General features: G+C 41.2%; 1 long non-coding RNA gene across 1 annotated transcript; it reads right to left on the bottom strand.

The window, feature by feature from the left end:
- Positions 1-365: 365 nt before the first annotated feature.
- On the bottom strand, positions 366-14,661 carry LOC132875307 (uncharacterized). The gene is made up of 4 exons (XR_009651790.1): positions 14,585-14,661; positions 1,051-1,210; positions 759-875; positions 366-620 (listed from the first exon to the last, which is right to left on the bottom strand). It is a non-coding gene; the product is annotated as an uncharacterized LOC132875307 (long non-coding RNA).
- Between the last annotated feature and the right edge of the window lie 1,221 nt (positions 14,662-15,882).

Genomic DNA, 15,882 nt, shown 5'->3' with positions numbered 1-15,882 from the left:
GGAAGTTCCCCGTTTTTTGAGAGTCTACACTGCAGGACCTGAAGATGATCATAGTTCTTAGAACGCTGTTTTGAGGGACTTTTTAGCTCCTGTTTCAGAGTAGGTTCTCACTCAGCACAAGAGGAACCCTGAGTGATGGAAGTGTGCAGTGATTGGTTGAACACGAGCCAGTGCAGCACAGGGAACCGCCATTTTTGAGAATCTCTGTAAAACGTTATCCGTGTAAACAACAGCTTTTAATATTAGCATTAAAAAACTTTAAAAAATAAATAAATAAAAATAAAAACCCACACAGGTCAATGGACAGACCGTGAAGTCCAGGCTTTATTGAGCATTTATGTGATGGAGGAAATGCAGCACAATTTTAATAAAAAGAAATATAAAAATCTTCATGAGAATTTCCTGCTAATGTCACACAAGTAAGCCAGCTGACATCACTTCAGCATTCCTACAGGTGGCGTAAACCTGTAGTTCTCAGGAGAGATCCCCAATAGGTTGTTCCTCTCAATAAGTCCTAAGAAATGTTCAGTCCAAAACCTCCAACTGTTAATAAAATTCATCATGAACTAAAGCTAGTAATAAAAAGGATCACTGCAGCGACACTGGGCAGGTTTACGTCACTAAAACACACAGAAAGCAGAGTTTTTAAAGCCATTGTGCTCCACACTGGTTTTTCAGATCATCCCCAAGTCACAGCAGATTTAATGATGTCAGACACAGATTTTAGTAAAAAGCAAAAGATTTTACAAGCTACAAACCTGCTCAGAGTGAAGGGTTTTGTGAAAGATTTGGGGCTTTCTGGGAGGAGTGGAGGAAAAGGAAAGGGGATTTTAACAGTTTGGTTTCTTGGTTTGAGATGGGGAAATGTTTTTCACCTGTCAGAGGAAAACAACACACACACACACACACACACACCAGGGATGGTAAAGGGTATAATTCAAGAATTTGGACAGAAATAGGCTTAAGGAGAAACTCAAATTATTAATAAGAATAAGGCTTGCATGAGCAATCTAGTGGAAGGAAAAAAGAAAGGCTGGAAGTTCTTTCTACCTTGAAGAAACTAAAGCAGCTTTAATGAGATCCAGTATCTCCAGCATCCAGGACCTGGATGATTCCAGTGCCTTTTCTTTCAACCTCCCAAAGAAAATAAACCACCAGGACCAGATGCTGCATCTCAGACATCCTGATGAAATTACAACAGCACAGGCAGCTGAAATGAGGAGAACAGCGACAGACTTTTATTAAAACCTCGACAGTGCTGAGACCTGTGATCCATCCTGCAGGAAGGATCTGCTCGGGGAGCTGCCCAAACTGACCCCGGATCAGGGGAACATGTTAGATACAGGTCTTAAACTGCAAAAGGAGGCCACTGCTGTTCAGCAGCTCGCAGTGGAACCTGCACCTGGAACTGAAGAACAGCCAAACAGGTTTCACACTGTTAGGGACTTTTCAGAGTGGACTTATTCAAGGTTATAAAATGTTCCTTTAACAAGGGAAGGCTACGAGCGAACAACACAGAAGCAGTATTATCTCTGCTCCCAAACATTTTTAGGAATTTTTAAAGATTTAGAACTGAAGACCTGTGGAGATTCTTCGGCAGGAACTATAAGATTCCATCAAAATGCCTTGCAAACTGACGGTGTATGCACACAATCGTTCACCAAATCCGGTCTTTCTGTGGAACAAACTGCAGCATAATGGATGATTTTTTCTTTGTCAGAGACACAGATGATTGATGCAAAATAAATTCTTGTGAATTAAGGCTTTAATGGTGAGATCAGGGGGAAAACAAAACAAACATCTGACAGAGTTGACCGTGTTGTAACAAACTCAATGCGAGTTGTCAACAAATTCTTTAACTCGGTTCATGAAACGCGCTTTCTTAATACTTTCAATGTGAATATTTATTGTGTAATGGTGCAAAGTGTGAGAGAGAGAAAATAGCCTTTAGGGCAGAGTCTTTAGTCCAAACACTGCGTAAGCGGTACCGGTATACCCAACACCGCGCAGCACCCGCGCGCTTTCCAAAAGACAGAAACAATCCCGCCGGGAAAAACGGGGAAAAAAGGAGCGATCCCAACTCTTCAGACTTTAGTTTAAGTCCGTGAAAGTCTGACAGTACATTCCTCAAAAAGGGCGTAGAAGAACAAAGTAATCCATCAACGTGCAGCCTTCAATTTATTCCAGATTATTAAAGAATTCTGGAGGATCTCAGAATGTTTGCGCACCGGCTTCCATCTACCCCCATTCATCCCTCTCTCTCTCTCTCTCCCCATCTACCCCATTCATCCCTCTCTCTCTCTCTCTCCCCATCTACCCCATTCATCCCTCTCTCTCTCTCTCTCCCCATCTACCCCATTCATCCCTCTCTCTCTCTCTCTCCCCATCTACCCCATTCATCCCTCTCTCTCTCTCTCCCCATCTACCCCATTCATCCCTCTCTCTCTCTCCATCTACCCCATTCATCCCTCTCTCTCTCCATCTACCCCTTCATCCCTCTCTCTCTCCATCTACCCCTTCATCCCTCTCTCTCTCCATCTACCCCTTCATCCCTCTCTCTCTCTCCATCTACCCCCATTGATCCCTCTTTCTGCCTCTCTGTTCAAAAAATGAGCATGTGATTTACAGGGACTACAGCCATAGGACAAGGAGTGAGAAGGTGTGTGCGTGTGACAGTGAAGAACCCTATAGACTCCCGAGGCTCCTGCTCACCCTGAATTTCTCTTGTAAAACACCCATATCTCTCAAAGTGAAGGCAGAAGGGCGTTCAGCGCCTGGCCAGGCTTTCTATGTATTAATTTACATAGACGTTTAAATATGAAATATAAATAAATGTCTTAGACAATAGATACTATTTTATGCTACTGATCAATAATTAAAACTTTATGTGGCTGATGCTAGTGTTTAGTTGTTTCAGGCAATGGAAAAGATTTTCCATTGTATATAGAACTGCTGTACTCGGAAGTGTGTTTGTTCTTCACTGTCCAGTCAAAATGAAAATGAGGGATCGGACAGGGGTGCCCACTAATCTGGACAGCTTTATAGTCAAGTCAAGTTTATTTTTATCGCACTTTTAACATTGCCACAAAGCAGCTTTACAGAAAATTAAAGGCTTTAAATATGAGCAATTTTATCCCTAATTTATCCCTGATGATGAACCCTGAGGTGATGGTGGTGAGGAAAAACTCCCTCAGACGACACGAGGAAGAAACCCTGAGAGGAACCAGATTCTAAAGAGAACCCATCCCCATCTGGGTGATAACAGATAGCGTGATTATAAATAACTCACTTCTATAACTGTGTCCTATAGAGTCACAAAGTACAACTGTGTAACCAGGAAATGCATTATAGTTTAACAGGAAGTCTGTTTTATTGAATTTATCAACTGTTCATTGATGGAGACTTGAGTGTAAAACTGTTCATCACAACTGCAGTCCTAAAGTTATCATGGGGATTGGAGTCCAAAACCCATTCATACATCCATTATCTGTAGCTGCTTATCCTCTGCAAGGTCACGGCCTGGATCCTATCCCAGCTGACTACGGGCGAAAGGCGGGGTTCACCCTGGACAAGTCGCCAGGTCATCACAGGGCTGACACATAGACACAGACAACCATTCACACTCACATTCACACCTACGCTCAATTTAGAGTCACCAGTTAACCTAACCTGCATGTCTTTGGACTGTGGGGGAAACCGGAGCACCCGGAGGAAACCCACGCGGACACGGGGAGAACATGCAAACTCCACACAGAAAGGCCCTCGCCGACCACGGGGCTCGAACCCGGACCTTCTTGCTGTGAGGCGACAGCACTAACCACTACACCACCGTGCCGCCTAGGAGCTAAACCATTGTAGCAAAACTAAGTATTCAAAGCATCTTGTAAGTGCAACTTTCAACTATTCATACGGGGGACATGCATTACACACACACACACACACACCATAGAACCACTGTTCTGCAAACTACAGCAGGGATCACATTAAAAAAAAACAACAAAGCGGTCGCAGCAGAGTGTAACGAGACACTAAAACCATAAGAATTGACTCAAACAAAAAGTTTTATTTCATGACTAAGTGATATGAAGCACCAACTTTCCTGGAAAAAAGCAATATCAAGCCCGTCAGAAGAGTTTTACCAGGGCTAAGGAGAGTAACAGGAAGTAAAAGTAACAGGATGAAGGAGAAATTCATGCATTTATTTGTTTTGCTCCCTGTCTCCCTGCCGGTGTTCAGAGTGAATCTGTCCTGACAGCAGTGATGAGTCTCAGAGGAGACTCCGATTAGCAAAGAGACTTTCTGACCTTTCAGTGTGTCAGGGTTCGATATAAACACTGCCTAGGGATGTCGTGTTGTTTTTCTCTCCTGCGCCAGTGGAGAGGATAATTACTCGCCCTGAACATCACCATTATTACAGCTGCCTCCACACGATTCTCTCCCTCACACACACATACTCTGTGGCGGAGACACACGTCAGCTCACAATCACAAAATCATTTACACTAAAAAGTCCCTGTGATTCTCACCGATTTACAAAAGCTGTGTAAAGAAAAAAAAATGCAAAACACACAAAAAACATTGAGAATAAGTTGTGTGCATAAGCTTGATACAATGTGTGTGTGTGTGCGTTCATTCTCTGTGGCATGAGGAAACAGAATATTAATTTCAGTCTGAAGTGTGATGAGTGTGGGGTCAGTGCACTTTAACTACTCAAGTGGGTTTTTCCCCTCTTCATTCAACTGTTTTTCACACATACGAACACCACAAACTACTGGCTATGTTTCTTTTTTCCCCTCAACCAATGGCTCTTCTGTTCATTCTCATTCGTCTTCCCATTACTTTTCCTCGTCTTTCTTTTCCTGTGCCTTCATCTTTTCTTCCTCCTTTACCTCCCTCTAACCCCCCCAATAAGTGGTGTGTGATTGACATGCTGTGTGTTTGTGCTGTGGTTCTGGATGATGGACAGATGGCACATTTTCCTCTTTGGAGACATGACTGAGTTAAACCAGGTCTCTAAATGAGGATGTCTGAAATAAAAAGTGTCAGAGAGGACAGTGAGGTGTCCCGTGCTCGCTCTCTCTCTCATTGTGAAGAACAGATTTAATTAGTACAGGCTTCGTTTATTTCATTAGCGTGATGCTGAGCAGCATGAGGTTTCTCTGATTTACATTCTGCTCAAAAATATTTTGATCTATTTGACTTTCAAATGTAACTGATTACATTCTGCAGAGAAAGAGAGGAGAAAATCACCTGTGTTAGTTTAACATGATTGCTTTTCTTCACAGCTGAGCAACTTTCAGAGAGAGAGAGAGAGAGAGAGATGTAATAGAATAAATGGTTTTATTTCTTGGTTCTCTGATAAACACTGCTGAATTTATTTTTATATTCACTACTGATCTCTCTCTCTCTCACACACACACCATTTACACCAGCCTATGGCCTGAAAAGTGCGCAAAACACACCAGAAGAATGCGAGAACACCTGGAACCAAGAGACAGTGTGTGTGTGTGTGTCTTTTTAGATGCTCGTCTCTCTGAAGAGCACAGTGAGGATGACAGCTGTGTTCCCATGGTGACCGTCTCCATGGCAATGCAACAGTGATGATCTCTTTAAGGTAGATCTATATGGATGTGTGCTGCCTGCATTCAGGTCAAAGGTCATGTGACAACTGAGGGTGATGGTGTGTAATATAAATCAGCTATCATTGATAATGTTTTATTGGTGTATTTAACCTCTCTGTCTGCTCCTCCAGCTCTGTAAACTCAGACAGCATTTGTTTTCCATGTGGACGGGTATGATGTCGTTATTGATGCAGCATCTCTGGGATTTTATCCCCAGTCCCTCATGTCTGGAAGAATCATGGTGTATTTTCAGATGACACAAAAGTACACACATTCTTCACTTAAATAGAAAGTATTGATACTGGTGTAAAGATATTTCAGTAAAATTAGAAATACTGATTCAACTTCTTTACTCAAATAAAAGTACAAGCTCTGAAATGTATTCAATGTAAAAACTGACTTTGAAGGACATTTCTATAAACTGATTCTGTGCAAAGCCTCACATATAATAAAATAACCCCAATTCCAAAAAAAAAAAAAAAAAAATTGTGACGCTGTGTAAAACATCATTAAAAACAAAACATGATTTGCAAAGTCATAGAAGCCATATGTTTCATTGCAAATAGAAAAAAAAAAATTCCCAGTTTCAACATTTATCATTTTTTGGGAGAAAAAAATGCTCATTTTGAATTTAGTGCCAGGAACACGTTTCAAAAAAGTTGGGACAGCGGCAACAAAAGACTGGAAGTTGTGTAATTTCGATTGGTAACAGGTCAGTCAGATGATTGGGTATAAAAAGACCCTCCCAGAGAGGCGGAGTCTTTCAGAAGTAAAGATGGGGCGGGGTTCACCGCTCTGTGAAAGACTGCGTGGGCAAACAGTGCAACAATTTAAGAATAACGTTCCTCAATGTAAAACTGCACAGAATTTGTGGATCACATCATCTACGGTCCATAATATCATTAAAAGATTCAGAGAATCTGGAGAAATCTCTGTATGCAAGACACAAGGCTGAAAACTGACATTGGATGCCTGTGATTTTCAAACCCTCAGGAGACACTGATTTAAAAGCAGACATGTGTCTGTAGTGGAAATCACTGTATGGGCTCAGGAAACTTCAGAAAACCATCGTCTGTGAAAACACTTCATTACTGCATCCACAAACGCAAGTTAAAATCAGATATAAACAATATCCGGAAACCCCGCCCCCTTCTCTGGGCCCGAGCGCTTTTAAGATGGACTGAGGCGAAGTGGAAAACTGTCCCGAGGTCTGACGAATCAAAAGTAGAAATTCTTTTTAGAAACCATGGACACCACGTCCTCCAGGCTAAAGAGGAGAGGGACCATCCGGCTTGTTATCAGTGCACAGCTCAAAATCCAGCATCTGTGATGGTATGAGGGGGCATTAGTGCACATAACATGGGAAACTTGTACATCTGGGAAGGCATCATTAATATCAGCTGAACGATATAAACACGTTTCAGAGCAACATGCTGCCATCCAGACAAAATCTTTTTCAGTGAAGGCCTTCCTTCTTTCAGCAAGACAACACCAAACCGCTTTCTGCACATAAAACTGCATGGCTCCAGAGTAAGAGTCCGGGTGCTAATCTGGCCTGCTGCAGTCCAGACCTGTCTCCCATTTAAGACATTTGGTGCATTATGAAGCGCAAAATATGATAAAGGAGACCCGAACTGTTGAGCAGCTGAAATTGTATATCAGGCAAGAATGGAACAACATTTCTCTTTCAAAACTACAGCAGTTGGTCTCCTCAGTTCCCAAACATTTACAGAGTGTTGTTAAAAGTAGAGGTGATGCAACACAGTGGTAAACACGCCCCTGTCCCAACTTTTCTGAAATGTGTTGCTGACATCAAATTCAAAATAAGCTTATATTTAAAAAAAAAAAAAAAAATTCTCAGTTTCAACACTTGATAATGTTGTACTGTTTTCACTGAAATATAAGGTTTCTAATTGTTCTGACTGGAGATTTTATACACATGTTGGTAAAGGGTGGCTGCAGATGGATGTAAATGCAGGAAGGTTTATTTTGAGCAGGTAAACACCACAATAGCATCAGGAAAAAACAGACTTGATATACAGGCAAGGGGCATATGAGGCACAAACCTGAGTATCAGAGAAAAAGCAAAAGGCAGAGTCCAAATCAGTAAAGCAAAGTCAAAACCAGAGAGGAGCACAGAGGCTCGAGGCTTGGTACAGACAGACGCGAGGTACTGAGCGTATACTTCACAAGGTCTTGGTCCTTAGTGGAGTCCTTATATGCACACACCATGATGGGGCCCTTATCGTCTGAGGCTCGATCATTCGGGATAAATAAATTTATAAATAGGTTCAAAATCATTTATATTTTTCCATTCAGCCACTTTGCAATAATCTCTCCTGTTAAAAGTGCGAAACAAAAATGACTTGACATTACTGAGAGAAACATATACAGGTGTGTGTGTGTGTGTGTTTTAAACTCGACACTCACATTACCCATTACACCACTTTAATAAGGACCGCGTGTGAAACAAAAAGAAACATTTTTATTTCTACAACAGCAACAACTACAGAACAAGAACATGATTTCTGTGCATTGAAAAAAAAAAAACACCTTTAGAAAAAGAGAAATGAACAAAACAAATAAAACCACACAGTAGGAGGTTCAGTGTGATGATATGATATATATATATATATATATATATATATATATATATATATATATATATATATATATATATATATATATATATATATTAGTGTGTTACTGAGGTCATGACTGCAGTAGTAATAAAACTCTCACATCAGCAGTTTGTGTGGAGAATTGCGACTCTTCTGAAATCAATACAGTGCATTTAAAAAAAAAAATTATGCCTGATAGATTCAGGATCGCATCTCATATTCTAGATGCATTACACAAACTAAAGATGTTTCAAGCATTTTTCTATTTTAATTTTGATAATTATGGCCTACAGTGCAAAAAAGAAAAAAAAAATCTCAAAATATTAGAATATTTCATTTGGAGTTTGAGTAACAGTATAAATCCCATGTAGCTCTCTGTCTAGTTCAGTCCACACAACCCCAATCATGATGAAGACTGCTGGCTCGACAATTGTCCAGAAGATGATCATCGACTCCCTCCACAAGGAGGGTAAGCCACAGAAGGTCATTGCTGAAAAGGCTGGCTGGAAAAAGGTGCACAAGCAACAGGGAGGAGTGCAGCCTTGAGAGAATAGTCAAGAAAAGTCGATTCAAGAACTTGGGAGAGCTTCACAAGGAGTGGACTGAGGCTGTTGTCAGTGCATCAAGAGCCACCACACACACAGACATCTTCAGGAAAGGGGCTACAACTGTTGCATTCCTAATATCAAGCCCCTCCTGAACTAGAGACAATGTCAGAAGCGTCTTATCTGGGCTAAGGAGATAAAGAACTGGACTGTTGCACAGTGGTCCAAAGTTCTCTTTTCAGATGAAAGTAAATTTTGCATTTCATTTGGAAATCAAGGTCCTAGAGTCTGGAGAAAAAGAGTGGAGAGGCACAGAATCCAAAGTGTTTGAAGTCCAGTGTGAAGTTTCCATAGTCTGTGATGATTTGGGGTGCCATGTCATCTGCTAGTGTTGGTCCAGTGGGTTTTATCAAGTCCAAAGTCAATGCAGCATCTACCAGGAGATTTTAGAGCACTTCGTGCTTCCATCTGCTAACAAGCTTCATGGAGATGCCGATTTCCTTTTCCAGCAGGACTTGGCACCTGCCCACAGTGCCGAAACTACCACCAAATGGTTTGCTGACCCTGATATTCCTTTGTGTGATTGGCCAGCCAACTTGCCTGACCTGAACCCCAGAGAGAATTTATGGGCTATTGTCAAGAGGAAGATGAGAAATGCCCGGCCCAAAAATACAGATGAGCTGAAGGTCACCATCAAAGCAACCTGGGCTTCAATAACACCTCAGCAGTGCCACAGACTGATCACCTCTATGCCACACCCCACTGATGCAGTAATTTGTGGTAAAGGAGCCCCAACCAAGTATATAGTGTGTGTAAATTAACACATTTTTCTGGAGTTGGACATTTCTGTATTGTAAATCCTTTTTTGATTAATCTTAGGAAATATTCTAATAATTTGAGATCCTGGATTTCTGATTTTCACGAGCTATCAGCCATAATCATCTACAACCCTGATTACAAAAAAGTTGGGACAAAGAACAAATTGTAAATAAAAACGGAATGCAATAATATACAAATCTCAAAAACTGATATTGTATTCACAATAGAACATAGACAACATATCAAAATGTTGAAAGTGAGACATTTTGAAATTTCATGCCAAATATTGGCTCATTTGAAATTTCATGACAGCAACACATCTCAAAAACGTTGGGACAGGGGCAATAAGAGGCTGGAAAAGTTAAAAGGTACAAAAAAGGAACAGCTGGAGGACCAAATTGCAACTCATTAGGTCAATTGGCAATAGGTCATTAACATGACTGGGTATAAAAAGAGCATCTTGGAGTGGCAGCGGCTCTCAGAAGTAATGATGGGAAGAGGATCACCAATCCCCCTAATTCTGCGCCGACAAATAGTGGAGCAATATCAGAAAGGAGTTCGACAGTGTAAAATTGCAAAGAGTTTGAACAGATCATCATCTACAGTGAATAATATCATCAAAAGATTCAGAGAATCTGGAAGAATCTCTGTGCGTAAGGGTCAAGGCCGGAAAACCATACTGGGTGCCCGTGATCTTCAGGCCCTTAGACGGCACTGCATCATATACAGGCATGCTTCTGTATTGAAAATCACAAAATGGGCTCAGGAATATTTCCAGAGAACATTATCTGTGAACGCAATTCACCGTGCCATCCGCCGTTGCCAGCTAAAACTCTATAGTTCAAAGAAGAAGCCGTATCTAAACACGATCCAGAAGCACAGACGTCTTCTCTGGGCCAAGGCTCATTTAAAATGGACTGTGGCAAAGTGGAAAACTGTTCTGTGGTCAGACGAATCAAAATTTGAAGTTCTTTATGGAAATCAGGGACGCCGTGTCATTCGGACTAAAGAGGAGAAGGACGACCCGAGTTGTTATCAGCGCTCAGTTCAGAAGCCTGCATCCCTGATGGTATGGGGTTGCATTAGTGCGTGTGGCATGGGCAGCTTACACATCTGGAAAGACACCATCAATGCTGAAAGGTATATCCAGGTTCTAGAGCAACATATGCTCCCATCCAGACGACGTCTCTTTCAGGGAAGACCTTGCATTTTCCAACATGACAATGCCAAACCACATACTGCATCAATTACAGCATCATGGCTGCGTAGAAGAAGGGTCCGGGTACTGAACTGGCCAGCCTGAAGTCCAGATCTTTCACCCATAGAAAACATTTGGCACATCATAAAATGGAAGATCCGACAAAAAAGACCTAAGACAGTTGAGCAACTAGAATCCTACATTAGACAAGAATGGGTTAACATTCCTATCCCTAAACTTGAGCAACTTGTCTCCTCAGTCCCCAGACGTTTACAGACTGTTGTAAAGAGAAAAGGGGATGTCTCACAGTGGGAAACATGGCCTTGTCCCAACTTTTTTGAGATGTGTTGTTGTCATGAAATTTAAAATCACCTAATTTTTCTCTTTAAATGATACATTTTCTCAGTTTAAACATTTGATATGTCATCTATGTTCTATTCTGAATAAAATATGGAATTTTGAAACTTCCACATCATTGCATTCCGTTTTTATTTACAATTTGCACTTTGTCCCAACTTTTTTGGAATCGGGGCTGTAAATTAAAACAAAAAAAGGCTTGAAATACTTCACTTTACATGTAATGAATCTCGAATATGAAATTTTACCTTTTTGAATTAAAATTACAAAAATAAGAGAACTTTTTCACAATGTTCAGCTCCGTATCTGCCATGTTGTGAGCTGTAGTGGTCTCAGGAAGAACTGATGCATGAATTTCTGTATGTTTTCTTGCTAAAACCTGAGCTAAGCGAGGTCATTATGCAACTGTTGGCTGATGCCACTTGGGAAGGTTAGAAGGTAGCACCGTTATCTTGACTGTCTCTCAGACTTTGGTTGAAGTTTGCATTTTTTTGCCCTGCTTTTAGTTAGTAATTGGCTTTTTTATACACAGGGTGTTTAAAAAAAATTGATATTCTGGGATATTTACATCTCAAATAATATTTTTTTTGAAACACCCTGTAAACTGATTCAAGTTAGATTGTATGAACCCAGTTGTAGATCGACTAAAACAGCTTTTCACTGTATTCAGCAAGTGATAATTCTACAAGAGTGGTGGTGGTGCTTTTTTGGGAAAGAGGAGGCGGGACTTTACATTTCCTTGTTTCTTACAATGAGATATTGTCCCCCATTTGTTTGATGTGAGGGGTATTAACTCATCAAGTGGTCAAATTCTTACACATTTAAGGTCGAGTCCAGATCAGTTTGTTTACTCCTTTTGTATTCAGAAAGAGTCCGGTGAGAGTGAGTTCGATCAGGTTAAGCTACAGTTTGTATTGAGAATGACTCGCTGTAACACTGTGAATCACTCAGTTGGTTTTCAGAATGAATTAATTTGGAAAAGAAAACTTTTGGATTCAGTAGGAGTTAGTTTCAGTTCAAAATTAATCAGTTAGAGTTGATTTCACATGAAAATGAGTTCTCTCGTGAAACCGATGGCCGTGAATCAGTTGGATTTCGATATTTCACATTGGAAAAGTTTGAACCAGTTCTGTTTAAGTATACTTCATTTCAAAGTGAATAAGTCTGGATTGAGTGAATCATTTGGGGTTCAGTAAGACTGAGAAGTTTAAGTTGTCCTCAGTGGACATGTCCTCCCTTGTGTCCTTGCTATGCCCTGTGAGTTCAGGGTTTTTTGTCCTGGGTCCTGCTCAAGCGTCAGTTCAGATTTAAATTTCAATCAATCAATCAGTGTTCTTCCTCCTGAGGCGATGTTTCCTCCTCCCAAGACGACGTTTCCTCCTCCCAGACACACTGTCACACTTCAGGACACTTTCTCTCTCGAGTCTTTAAGTCGTCTATTTTTTCCACTCATTTCTGTCACCGGCACAGTTTGACCCCTTGAGTGTTGTTCTTGCACCAGAATGTCTTATTTAGATTTACTGTTTGAAACAGGGACAACAGTGAATTTGAGCTCATTATTTATATTAAAAAATGACAGCGCTGTTGTTAACATTTCCCCTGAAATGAAACTCCGATGACTTCATACTGAAAATCAGCTGAGCCCATCTGGCATTCTGAGGGAAGACTGCTTCCTTTTACACATTCATCTGGCACAGCACAAAGTGAAAGACTGCCGAGAATCAACAGGGAGATGGCAGGGTGACGGAAGACAGGCAAGCAGGGGGGAAGCAGAGAGGCGGCGGGGGGACAGCAGACGGGCGGCAGGTGGGATGGTGGAGAAAGATGTTGGTGATGGTGGCCATCCTGAGGCTTGAGAGGTATGGCAGGACACCAGCATGGTGAGGAAGAGAAAGAGGATGAGTTTCATCTCATCACTTTTATTCAATATTTCTAGCCCGGTGTTCTAATAAATGTGAGTAATGCACTTCCCCTTGGTTATGTCTCTTTGGCAAATGTTACTCTAACTGCTGTTCTGTTTCATTTAAATCAGAATTTTAAGTGTGATGCTGCAGCAGCGGTGAAAACCCAGTCTGCACTTTAAACGCTGTATACACACACACACACACACAGTACTGTGTGTGTCTTCACTCTTCTACACCTGTACACAATAATAATTTACATTACAGGCCTTTATCCAAAGTGATGTACAACAGGACCCTGACACACCCCACCCAGGGAGCAGTTGGGATTAAGTGCCTTGCTCAAGGGCGCTTCATTAATTCCTGCTGGTCCAGGGAATCAAATCGGCAACCTTTTGGTTCCAAAGCTGCTTCTATCACCTCGAGGCCATGGCTTCCCCCTAGTGTGATTTATAATTCACGCTCTCTGTTATCATCCAGATGTGGATAGGTTCACTTTTCAAGCTGATTTCTCTCAAAGTTTCTCTCATTTCGTCTCAGAGATGTTTTTTGCTCAGCACCATCGCCTCTGGCTTGTTAGGAAGTCATGGCCTAAAAGTGAGAGAAGGAGCTTTGGGACCAAAAGGTCACTGGTGAGACCAGCAAGAACGGCTGAAGTGCCCTTGAGCAAGGCACAGAACCCCCAACTGCTCCCCGGGCTTCCCACTGCTCTGTGTGTGTGTTCATGTTCACATCCCCAGATGGATTAAATGCAGAGAAAGAATTTCACTGTGCTCTAATGTACATGTGATGAATAAAGGCTTAAAATTCCCCTAAAAAAAATCTCTAGTGTTTATCCATCAGGGTCAGGGGGGAAGCTGGAGCCAATCCCAGCTGACTTCAGGTGACCGGTGGAGTTCACCTGGGCAGGTCGCCAATCTATCGCACAGCTCTGGCTTGTTCATTAGGCTCTAAAACTACATCCAGATTTCTGTAAAGTTGCACTGTGATGATGATCACATCGTGTTTCTGTAAAAGTGTTGGTAAAAAAAAAAAAATCAGCTTCAACTTATAACTCTCTGAATTTTATAATCACACACACTGCAGGAGATGTGTTGAGTTTATAGAGAATTAATCATGTGACTAAGAGTAAACACACACACGTGAGAGTTTTTCAGTGAAATCTGAACGATCAGTGGGTGAGGCTTGGAGAGTGAAAGCTGATTGTTTCCACAGACGACTCAAATCAACACCAAAACTGAACGCACTCTCAAAGCAAACAGTAAACAAACCTTTGGTCCACCATTGATGATGATGATGATGTTGTTGTTGTTAAAGGAAAACACCAGCAGCATTAATATGGAACTCCAGCTGGTATCACACGAACTTCTCAAACACATCGTTCAAAGCTCCAGTCCAGAGTGAAAAATCATGACAGCTGTTTAATACCAATGTTCTGATTTTATCATGTTAACCTTCATTAAAACAGTTTAAACCATCACACTGTATTAAAACATCCAACTGAGAGAAAGCTGAACTCTGACCTGTTAGAAGCTCTACGGTGCTGAAGTTCTCCTCAGGAGAAAGAGTTTATCCATTCAGCTATCCAGGCTCCTCCTCCTTTTCTTCTTTTCAGATTGAATGGCAGATTAATCACCATTTGGCACATTACTGCCACCTACAGTACACAGTCGTTCCATATAACGGGTCTGGTTCTGTTTATTTTCTGGTGTAAATACAAGCAGATGTTCAGAACTCCAGAAAGCAAACTGTTATATTAACAGTCTTTAGTTCTAAAGGGAGGCAGTGAGAGAGTGGTACCATCAATCTTTGAAAGGTCATAAATAAGTTTAATTCTTTCTTCATGATAATTCAGACAGTGAATGAATGCATGCTGTACAGTTTCAGGGACCCAACTTTTCTCATGAAGCCCATCCAGATGTTTTTGATAAAGATGACGATTCAGGCTCCATGGCCCCAATCTGACTCTGACCTGCTGAACCCTTTTCCTGGGCTGAATATTTGTCTCTGAACTGAAGGTTGTCCAGAGAAAAAGGGTGTCAACCCTGAGACTCTCTTTCCCAATGATGCTGCCATAACTGTACAGTTTCCTCCATTAGCTTACTGCTCAGTGCTGGGTTTCCCAAAAGCCTCTTAATGCTAAGAGCATCTTAGCTAGGAGAGAGAGCATTCATTGTGCTGCTTGCTCTACCATTTAACAATGATCTTTGTGCTATGATGCTTTTGGGAAACTCAGGCCAGTTCTGTTCTGCCATAACTAACGTCAACTGAGACTTTTTACTGATTTAAAGACTCTTTGGTAATCCGATCCACTGCCTCATTACCCTACCTTCACATCCTCAGTGATTGAGGCGATACAAATGTAAAAACATTTCAGTTATAAGATCCAGTCTCACAGTAGATGTTTGATTGTTTATTGCAGTGCTAAAGAAGAGTCTGAGAATATTACTCTCTCATTCGGGCTCGTCTCCTCTGCCCACTGAAGCACAGTTAGGATGGCAACTGTTTCTGCTGTAAACACAGAAGTCATCAGTTTATATCTTACCAAACTCAAATCCAGCTGATGGGCAGAAAAACTGCAGTGAGTTTTCACATACAGAGGATCTTTTGAGACGTCAGTGTAAATCTGAAGAGCAGAGCTCCAAACACACTAAAAATACATTAACACACTTTCAGAAGAGAAGTTGCGATTATTCACATGAATATCTTCATGTCGATTAAACGTAATATCTACAAAAAGAAGGAGCAATCCAGGAGCTGAAGTCCAGCTTGAGGTTTTGTTAGGAACAATATTTTGTAATTTAAAATCTTTGACCCATTT

The sequence above is a fragment of the Neoarius graeffei genome, chromosome 27 (assembly GCF_027579695.1).
Source record: "Neoarius graeffei isolate fNeoGra1 chromosome 27, fNeoGra1.pri, whole genome shotgun sequence".
Classification (NCBI taxonomy): Eukaryota; Metazoa; Chordata; class Actinopteri; order Siluriformes; family Ariidae; genus Neoarius; species Neoarius graeffei.
Note: the sequence above shows the minus strand (reverse complement) of the source record. Positions and strands in the feature narration are given on the sequence as shown.